Here is an 11,397-nt window from a genome sequence, read left to right on the forward strand (position 1 = left end):
TGAGTTGTGTCACTGCTTTTGATAAACGGTGGAGTTTCCTTATGAATTCATTGTTAGTGATAAATGCGGTTCTAGGGCTGAGCTATGCTTTGTGATAACTTTCCTGCCCAGAGAAACACCTTAGCTAGAGGATATTTAGATATTTAGCATTATTGCTAATAGAAATATTTCTCTATTTTGAGAGATGATGCAATTGTGAAAAAGCCAATGTTTTTTTCAGGCTGCTGAGAATTGCACTTTTGTGGCAAATGAAGGGAGAGTGTGTGGGAGGTGGAGAAAAAGCAGCCTTGTGTTGGAAGAAGCAGCTTTTGCTGTGACACTTCTCTTCAAACCACTGATGTTTTGCATCTGGGAAAAATGTGTGGTAGACATAATTGATGTATTACAAGTGTATTTCAGCGTTTATACTCAATTCTGTAGTATTTCTGTGATTCTTGTACCTTGCCTCAGACTGCGTATTACAAAATAAAGATGCTTGTTGCTGCATATTTGTAGAAGCTGTGACAGGGAAATATTCATTGGTCCAAGTTGGTAGATCAGTTAAAGACTTGGGTTTTCTGCCTGTTGCATGCATGCAGTTATGCATGCACCGTGTACTTGTGCATCTGTCACGTTGTATTCAGACAGAGGAGCAGACATAAATTATTGTATAGAAATACATCATGAAAATGGAGTGTGACACCAGATCCCAGAACAGTGGAAATCGTCAGAACTGGAAATATTGAGGAGCAGTAGGGCTGAAGGGAGGAGGATGTATGTGGGGGAGGAGAGGCAGATGGGTGAGCGTTGTGCTGTTAAACCTTGTGTCCGTTTGCCCATTTTATTTTCATGATAATTTTTGGCCTAAGCTAGGCTTTTTCTTCTTTCATGCCTTGTGGCCTTTGCTTTCCTGCTCCTTGCCTGCCTCTAGTTTCCATCAGTCCTAGAGCCTTAGCAGTGACAGCCACGTGCCTTAGAAAGCCCATAACTGTAGCACTGTCTGCCAGTTATTTGTGCTGAAACACAAGGAAGAAAAGGGCCGTTTTCGTGGAGTTGGCTCAGGTACTGATGCTTTAAACATGAGCGTGACACAATATTCCTGAAACCAGTGACAGGACTGAGCTGTACGTTTCCAGATTTCCAGCTTTGCATTTAGTCTGTTGGATAACAGCTCCCCCTTGAGGGAAATGTCCTTTACTAATAAATTCATAACATCTATTTCCGTCCATTGGAGGCTTTGTGTGGGTGTGTGTGGGGTTCACAATTTCAACAAGTAGCATAAGATGAAACAGATTCCTGATGGCTGTGCTGTATCCCAGATAGCTTGCTGCAGCTGGAAATAGCACCTTGGTTTTGCCAGTGCCTTGTTTTGGCACGGTGGGAAGTCACTTAGTTCTGAGTCTGTCAGAATGCAATTGGGAGCATGAAGGTATTGAAAGCTGTTTAGGAAGAAAATACCTTTGTTCCTTGTGTACCTGTCTGCACTGCTGCTCTCTGCACTTCTGCCATTTGTGCAGTTGCACAAGGACAGGTGGGACATTGCCATGCTTAAAAAATAACAGCCCAGCAAGGCTGTGACAGGAACATGTGGCTGAATGGGCAGGGGAAGCAGGCTGCCTTCCTTCAGCAGTGGTGTTGGCTAATGCTGGTTTAAAATGCTCATCAAACAGTTCAGACTCAGCTTAGCATTTATAAAACTGAATTAATGATGGGGAAACTTTTTAATTATACAAAAGCAGAAAGCTAGCCAAGAGTTAAGTAGCTTAGTGTTTATTTTATTGAAGTAATCAATCGCTCAGACTATTTTCCATTTTCTAAATGTTATATAGACTTCAAATGCAGAGGAATTGCACAGGGATCATTTTGCTCTTGCTTTTTCAATCAAGATAATAATATAGCTTGGATTACAATCTTGAAAAGGCTAGGAAAGATAACTGAAATAACCTTGTTTGTGAGTAGTCTACCAGTCTTTCATTTGCTACCCTTGAGCTTGTTAATGCAATGTTTGACAAGTATTCAGTGCTTGTTCTTCACAAAACTAATGTAAAAAATAAAAAATACAGCAGGTATGGTGAAAGATTGAAATTACAGCTGGTCTGTGGTCAAACATTTTGACAGTAGCATTGCTTCCTACAAGAAGTGGTTTCGTTTGGGAAAAAAAAAGCAACATTATAAAGGAAAAAAATAAGCTACACCAAATTCTTATTGGTATAAATTAGAGAAAGTACTTTAAACATGTAAAACATCTTGGAAAAAGGGGCAGTCTGTGAAACTCTGTTCCAGTGTCTATGAAGATGCAGTTTACTTTTGCATGTTGTTATTGCTATTCTATGCTACCCTGAGCATCCTTTGGAGTACAGTAGTATTTACCTGTAGCAAGTAATACTGGTATTAAAACATTTTATAATCCATTTCCAAGTTGGGGAAGAAATACATTTTTTTTCCTCTTTAGAATGTCAGGAGGTCTGAAATCTTTCAGGCTGTTCTTCTCCTTCAGATGTTTCTCACTATGGACAGCAAACAACATTTTGTAAGAGGAGAAAACAGCTCAGAAAAATTGCTCTTGAGGAAAGGATTCAAGCTTCTGAAAATATAGTGGCCAAATTCAAAATGTGCACAAGCAGGATGACCCCTTCTACTCTACTTGCAAGGGCAATCTGTGGAGCTCTCAAGACTGTTCCAGAGGTTTGGTCTTAATTAAATAGTCTTCAAATAAACCGTTCAACATCTATTTAACTAAAAGCAACATCAACTTGCACAGCTGCTGCCGCTGTTATAGACTTAGTAATCCTGGTGAATTATCTTAAAAGAGCCTGGCCTGGAACAACATGAGAACAAGATGTCACAGGAATATGTTTTTAGCTGGAATCAGCATGGAAATGAAAAGTTAGTGTAATTCTTACAGAGAGGCTAACTATCCTGGCCTTCTGGATGAGCATTTGTACGTTTACACTTGCTGAAGTCATTCAGGAAGGAATATAAGTACGTGGTGTATCTGGCTTCATTCCCCGATGATGAGCTGTCACTTAACTGTATTCTTTTAATAAATTTTTATATGCAAATTCCTCCCACAAAACTCCTTATGAATAGCTCACGCCTCGGTGCCATTGAATATAAACAGCAGTGCATGCTTGAGCCAAGGACACTGTAGGAAATGGAAATTTTCTTTAGGGCATGTTTTAGAAGATCGAGATGTCCCTGTATGAAAATGCGAAGGCTAAAAATAACCCTGCTGTGCCAAACCACTAGGGAGATTGTTCAGCATAATCTAAATGTAATTAAAATGAATAGCCTTGTTAAATGTCAAAGACATGCAACCAGTGAGACTGTAGAAGATGAGGCAGCTAAGATAATGGGGGGAAAGTAACAGACATGTTCATGTATGGAGGGAAATGCTGCAGTGCATTTCATGGCCACAGAAGCCGAGCCCTGTGTCCTCGTGCCACGTGGAGTTACCTGCTGGGATTAAGGCATTTGAATTAAACTCCTTACAAGTAATTTTAGATATGCCACCAGTTTCCTCGTTTATTAACCTATGTAACTGGAAAATGCAATGAATACTTTGCATTAACAGTAGTGTATGAGGGAATTTTGATGCCAGCCTTCTTCTTAAGCCAGCTTTAATGCAGCATTGCAATGAATGAAGTATGCAAGCTGCCTTGTTAGAATCAGTAAACATTTTCCAGATTGCTGGTCTACAACAAATACGTCAGTTTAGCAAATTCAGTCTAAGACTTGTCAGCCTTCAAGGTTAACTTGTCGCTGTCCTCTGCTACTCAGCAAATTTAAGTAAGTTTCATTAAGGAGTTACTTTATTTACATCTGCTAAGTGTCTGTATAATAACTCACTGCTCATACATGTGCATGCTGGTAAGCCTGCGTGCACAAAGTAGAGATGAGCTATCATCTGTCTGAGATCCACACCACCGTACTGTGTGTGACACATAAAGGGAGTGCTCTGGGAGTGTGCTCTGCCATTGACACCTCCAAAAACAGCACTTCTCACTGCAGTTTGAGCTCTCGTTATATATAGAGCTATGTAGGGGATAATATTTGCCATAATACAAATATAATGGTCGTTCTACTGGAACACATCTTTTGTTTAACTAACTGCTTGTGTTCTTTTATGGTTGATAAACATAAAGCAATTTGATAATGTTTTCCTGTAGTTCTTTGTTTCCTCTTCCTCCTCACAAGGAGGAGAGCTGTAGGCCAATGGTTAATTACCCTACCTGAAAATTCTGCATCTTGCAGTCGTGCTTGCTGCAGCGCAACTCCTAAAACTTGAGATCTGAGATGAATCACCAGAGCACAGATGTTTTTGCAATCTAAACTGTGCCCCTCCTAGGAAGTCACTGTGGTGCAAGTAATGATAGATAGTGTTTTCATTTTGCTGCACAGAAGGGTCAAAATGGCATGGGGAGTCCATGACAGACCAGCAGAAAATGTTGGTTCTGTAAGAAAATTTATTTCATAGCTTCAGGGGAAAGTTTTGGTGCTGTGAATAGATTGCCTTTGTCGTTGTGTAAAAATGTGTTGTTTGTAAGGTGATGCTGGATGTCAGGCAATCAGTGAAAACTTATTATAGTGCTTGGTCTCTAAACAATTGTTAAAACAAACTTGCCAGACTGCTTACTGCATTGTGTTTGGATGCATTTTCAGGAAGCATTCCTTGTCCTGTGAAGACCGCATAAATTGTCAACACTTCCTTCCCATCTGCAACCCACAAAGGCTGGGCTTCACTGGGGGGAGATCATCTTTTCATTCTCCTACTTATGGGGAAAAAAAAAAGGCTGTATTTACAGCACAGCCTTTTTTGAGGAGTGCTTGTAGCAGGGTTATAATAATGTTTTAAATTCAAACTCTCTAACATTTGCCTCCTTAACTGTTGTGTTGGTCATGTACAGGTTGGTCACTGTATGTAGGGGTACCTGTTGTATGGGGAAGCACATCCTATTTGCACCACTGTGTGAATTCTTGGTGGACATATCTGGCATGGTAAATGGCTGTACTGAAGGCCCTGCTGGCTCTTTCGGACACTGTTTCCCTCTCCCCCCTTCCCCCCCCTCCCCCCCGCCTTTCTTCTTCCAGAGATGGCCTCTCTACATAATTCCATTAAAGTGATTGTGCTCCGAGGGGTGGACTGAGGGGCAGTGCTCTCATCTTTCAAAGCAGGACCAATGAGCTATGTGCTTTCCACTGGGCAGTAACAAAAGAAAGGGTCTCTTAGAAGAAAAGACGAGCACAAAAGATCAAAATTAGGTGTTTGTCCAGGCCTCTGGTATTGCTTTCAAGTTAGCTTTTGAGGGCTCACTTTGAAAATGGTGAGCCAGGCTAGTTAACATAAGGGTGTCTGCTAGTTTTAGAGTGTGTTGTTACAATAATACTGGAAGAGAGCTTTTTGCTTGTGCAATTAAACAGATCTCTAAAGCATGAGAGAAGTACAGGGCCTGATCAAAAACTGCAGGGATAGTAGTAATGTTGTATGGCCTCTAAGAAAATCGAGCAAATTCAAAGTCCTTGAAGATTTGCTTAACTTCTTTTAAACGTATTAGAGACATTTACATATTTCTGTTGCTTCTGTCATCCCTAAAAGGCCAAAACATTGTGTGCTGGGAATTCATCCTGCCCCTCTAGCCCTCCTCCCTTCATGCTTTTTTGTATAAAGCTCCTATTGCTGATTGTGAGCAGAGGGAGAGGTGATGTTTTTACTGCAAGGGGGTGCGAGGTGTTGTTTGTCCTGGGGCCCTCACAGGGGACAGCGCAGAGCTACAAAAGGGATACAGACCCTTTTCAGATTTAGACAAATAAGCGAGAGCCATCCAAAGCTGTGGAAAGCCAGACCGTTTAGCTAGATCAATTCATGTATGTCATATGTTCTGCTTTCTACCAAAATAAACCTTTGCAATGTTGTACAAAGAACAAATTGCTTAGTTTCCTCTTCAGTTATTTGGTTTGCAAAGGAAAACATGAGTATCACAGGCAGCCTTTGTTCTAACTGTTTAAAGTTACCTTTAGGTTGAAGAACAAGCTGTACGACATGTATGATGTTGGTAGTTTCTGTCTTCTCAGAAACTACTTTAATATGAGAAAGTTAATACTTAAAATGTGGGATGAAATGAAATTTCAACCTCTGGTGCTTAGAAATTACATATTCAGAGCCTGGACAAGACAGTAAAAACCATAGTAGAACAGGATTGCTAAATTTGATTTTCTTCATTATATATACCTGAGCAATGGAAAAAGGGCTTTATATACATATACATATACACAAAAAATTCAGTGTTGAATATCTGAGAGGGAATACCTGCTTTTGAGGGGAACAGACCTGAATCCTGCTTCTCAGCTTTTCATTATTTTTAAAGTTGATGTGCTTCTCCCTGTTCCTTTTGACTAGTATATTTGAAATGTATTTGCTTATTTTCCTAATAAGTTTCTGCTGTATTTACATTACTTTGCTTCAAAAGTACATTTTTAAGGATAGTATTTCCCAGCGTTCTTCCTTTCCCACCCTTCCCCCTTAATAATTCCCCTGGACCTCTGTTGCTCGGAGCAGACTTTGGCTAGCCCCAGATTCGATGTCAAAGGCCATGACCCGATGTCAGAGCAGCCCATGCTGCTGGCCTCTTCTTTGAATAATTATCTGGAGTTTATTGTGTTGGAGGGATGGGCTTGGGGGCAGCGCAGTCACCCTGGAAAGCCAGACCAATGAGCTATCCAGCCGGACCACTACCCAACAATGGACCCGTGGGTTACACAAAAAATCCAGCAGCACAAAAGATTAAATTAAAAATGGACATTTGGCCACAGAGGTTTTGTCCTTAGAACAACCTTTTTTTTTTTCCAGCCTGCCTGGTCAAGTGCTGTTTTGGTAGTTTAGACTGAAAGAAAGAAGATAATATTTAAAATGTTGCCTATATGTATCAAACAAAAAAATGTGATTACCTTCCCAACTGTTAGAATCACCATACTGAATGTGGCTTAAGTAGTTGTTTCTAGGTTTTTACTTACTAAACCCAGCTCAGGACATGAAGCATGAAGCTCAAGTCTTCTTCCTAGAAATTCTATGCAGCCCTAATTCTTTTAGAAACAAGAGCAAAGCCCAAAATACTTTTATTTCTGTCAGTATTTAGCTTTTAAAGTGCTGAGAATGGGGATGTTCAAAACAGGGTATGAAAGTGCGCTCAGTATCTAGGCTTAATGAGTCAACAGTAAATGGTAGTAAAACATCCATTTTCTTTGGGCTTCCTTATCTTTTCCTCTCCCCAAAAAAGATTTTAAAAGTCTGAAATCCAGATTGTGGATTGCTGTCTCTTCTTATCAGGAATGAATGAAAGGTTCCTGGAGGTGGACTCACTGTTCTGGAGGGTTGAAAAGGGGGGCGAGGGTGGTGGTGGGGTTCTTTCATGGTCTGACCTCGGATTCTTTCTTAATTTTATCTAGCCCTGACCTGTTGGCTCTGCTCTGGCTCCTTTCAAGGCCTTTGGAGCTTCACAAACATGCAGCAGCTGAAGGAAACAATGACAGGGCTTTTAGGGGTTGCAATATTGCACTCTCTTGTAACATTGACTAACTAACCTGTAAACAGATGCTTTCTACGAAGCATTTGCCAGAAAGCCAAAATTTTGGCTGTTTGTACGCACCAGACATGTTTTGGGTAACAGTACATTCACGTGAACCTAATGTGGAGTACCAAATGAATGCTTCTAAATCAAGTGTTACAGAGCTGTATCTGTCAATGTAGTGATGGAACCTGCTGTTTCATGTTTTATACCTGTCTTTAATGCCATAGATTTACTTGAAATAGAAGAATTGTATGAAAACAAACTATGAAAATATGAATGGCGTAGGCACAGTTTGGTCTTCTGCAGAGAACTTCCTTGAAGATAATGGTAAAATGTAGTCAGAACTACATCCTACTGTGTTATTTTGGGGAGAGAGGATGGAATTATATATGGATTAGGATTTTTGATTGGTTGTTTTCCTAGTGTTCTTTAAGCTGAGAGAGGTTTAATTATATAATAGAATGTCTTGAAAATGGATGTTTTTGTTCCACTGTGAATATGGAAGTGACTTTATTGTTCTTAGTGACTTTCACTAAAAGCTTGGTTGGTACAATCTTGATGACTTAAGAATGAGGTAGTTGCAATTAATAAAAAAAGAAAAAAGTATTTCACCAGCTGCAAAGTGATTAGAAGCACATTTTTCTTCTTTCAGTTATTTAACTACTAATACAGGCATTTAATCTTTGATACCTCTAGTTTTTCCAGCTGTGTTCATTGGAAGTGCATGAGGACACCATCTGGCAGTAATGAGATATGACTCTACCAGATGGAACTGAAACACTGGTTGACGTTCCTTCCTCTCCCCTCTGTCATTAGGGAAATGTCTTCCAAACAGAGGACCTTTTTTTCCTTTTCCTCCAAAGTATTCTAGCTGCTATAGTGGTCTTCTCAGCAAACCTACGTTTTCATATTTCAGAAGCCAGTAAGGGTTAATAGAAGTACCATTTATTGCCTTTTTTTGTTTATTTGTTTGTTTTTTTTTAAGTGTGTATTTGTATCATTACTTTGGAAGAACTTGAAGAACTAAATTCCCCTTATTCAGTGGAATTTCATGGAATTTAGTACACCTACATAGACTAAAACTAGTTCTGGCATGAGGAGGTGCTGTATTTGTTACTTGTAGTTGCTTTTGCCTACAAATGTTTATTAGGCCATTTGTATTTTCCGAAACCTTGGAAATTGGCTGTATATGCTTAAAATGTGTCTAACTGATAAATACGTATATAATTGGGACATACTAAAATTTTAAGTTTTGGGAAGGAAAATGAGGAAAAAAATGCATATGAGTACTTGTGAATGCTGCTTTACAGTAGCAATTTCAACCTTACTGAAAAAAATGGTAAATTTTACGTAGCAGCCAGGCTAATGGTAGTAGTAAGTAGTAAATAATTGACATGTTGCAATATAACATGCATGTATAACATTCTCTACATCACAAAGAAATTAAGTTTCAGTTCTTCATGATGTTTTTGCAGCTTCCATCAGTTTATTGCAACTGAATCTTCCTCAATCATAGGAAATGAAATGACTTGTCACAAAACCAGGATTGGGATATCTGAGTTCACTGTAGTATTTGTCTTGCTGAAACTATTTTCACAGCACTAACATACGTAACTACTCTGAATTTCCTATCTGCTCTCCAAGACACTAAGCATAATATCTAGGATCAACTCTCAATGATGCAGTACAAGAAAATAGAGGTGTCATTCAAACTCTGCCAGACCTCAGCTGCTGTAATGTTTGTTTTTCTCCAAGTCACAATCTGTGATTTAAATGGTAGATATAAGTATTTTCTCTCATACTTGCAGTCTTAGCTTTGCCATAGTTCTACTGTAGGCGTAGGACCAATCCATAGATTTGCAAAACAAGAAGGCTCCCCCGTGTGTCCTTGTGCTGAAAGAAGTGTCAGGGTTGAACCTGCAGATTTTTATGGGAGAGTGAGCAATGGGATACGGGATTCCAGAGGAGCATCACTAGGGAGCAGTGACCTAGCTACAAACACTGCTGTAGGAAAATGAGGCTGCTCCTACATTAAAAAAATAAATAAAATAAAGCAAAGATGTTTGGGACTGTATCTATTTCGATGTTTTTTAATTAATCATAGTAAGGCATATTTAGCTTTTTCCAATTCCTATAGGGTTATTATTACCAAAGATACATGCTTGATCTTATTATTCATGTGTTCTAAATACTGATAGGTTTTGATTATATGAAGCAGGAGTACAAGGCAGATCTTATTGTGCTGTGTGATGCTGTCACATCCAGTCTCCAATGTCTTTTAAAATACAGTCTCTGTGTACTTCAGAGGCATTCCTGTAATGAAGTCTATGGATTAACTCTAGTATGTTTATATTGACGTCAGTGTTGGTCTGTTGATGTGTACAAACAGTGTTGTTTTTATGTCCTTTTCACCAGCTGATTTCAGTAATGACAATAAAAATGCCTGTAGGTTCTGTGACAATTTTACAGCAACTTAACATAGCCAGCAGCATTCAAAACAAAACAGAAACAAATAAGCAAAACAAACAAACACACATTCAGCAGGACAAATTAACTAAACATCAGCCAGCCGCTTGGTAAATAGGCTACAGAATTGCTCCTGTTCACCTCAGCTCTGGGAACAACCGTTCAGCCACTGCACAAACGCTGACAATTGCAAATGCAAGAGAATTAATGGCTCCGTGTTACCAGGCTGTTTGTGTAAGCATGTTGAAGACACAGAGGTGAAATCTTAATGTGAGGGGCTTTCATTTATTTCTTTATTTGTTTTGCTTGAATTGAATTTTGTGTTGGATGGCTGGCGTGATTCACTGTGCCTGTTTGTTTTTCAGTAGCAGTGATCATCTGTAGAAAGAAGTGTTACTTCTGGGTCTGTTATGAGCATGAGCGATGACCTCAGTGCTCACTTTGCTGACTTCTGAGCTCAGCCTCCTGTTGCTGTGTGATGTACATGGATGGCACATGGTGAATTTGAGACTGTCAGCCCCATAGGTGGCCACGCCATCTGCAGACTTTTATCAGTGATATATGTGTAAGCTGTTAGGATACCTATGTTGGTTAAAGATGAGGAACCTTCTGAAGTTTGTTTTCTCTCTAAGGATGTGTCTGGCTTTGAATGTTTGATCCAGTTGATGAATTGCTAGGTGAAAGTGTTTGTGCCAAGCTGTGGGGATTGCTGTTTAGGAGTAAATCACATCATGAGCCTGTGAAGAAAACTAGCAGTTGTTTATAATATTCAAAACAGAAGCTACTTCAGACAAAAAGTATTTTCCATAAAACATATTATACACAACCATTTCTTGGAACTTGAGGTAGACTTTTGGTTATTAGTTACCTCATTGTGCACATAGTGAAGCTATGATCAACAGAGAGGAACATCTCAGCAGATGGTTTGGTCTTCACTAATGTTATGCATGTGCTCTGCGAAGCAAGTTTTGTATCAGCTGCTTGAGATGCTGTCCTGGAATTCTTTTATAGGCTCCTCTTCTGTTTGCTGTAATACTTAGTCTCTACTTGGCTGCTACCTACTGCAGCTCAGCTCAGTTACTGTTTCAGTTGCAGATACAAGCAGATTATTTTTTCAGCCATAGAAACAGTAAAGTATGACAGCTTAAAAATTGTGACACAACAGTTTTGGATTAAACTGGTCTTGCTGCCAGCTGAACCATGATGTACTGTGTATGAAGTGGAAATAACCTTGGATTTTAGATGCCACAGGCTAGCTGAAAGATTTCATTTTTTTTTAAACAAGTTCTTCTTTATGAAGATAATTCTTTTTGAAACTTCTTGCTTTGCACAAAAGTAAGATGAGTTGTGCTTTTCTTAAAATGTGTGGCATTAGTAAAAAAAAAAA

At 39.3% G+C, this 11,397-nt stretch overlaps 1 protein-coding gene across 1 annotated transcript in view; it reads left to right on the top strand.

The window, feature by feature from the left end:
- The window catches only part of LOC109369550 (protogenin-like), a 38,652-nt gene that overhangs the window by 8,760 nt on the left and 18,495 nt on the right, over positions 1-11,397 (top strand). The window lies entirely within an intron of this gene.

Source organism: Meleagris gallopavo, chromosome 12 (genome assembly GCF_000146605.3).
Source record: "Meleagris gallopavo isolate NT-WF06-2002-E0010 breed Aviagen turkey brand Nicholas breeding stock chromosome 12, Turkey_5.1, whole genome shotgun sequence".
Taxonomy (NCBI): Eukaryota; Metazoa; Chordata; class Aves; order Galliformes; family Phasianidae; genus Meleagris; species Meleagris gallopavo.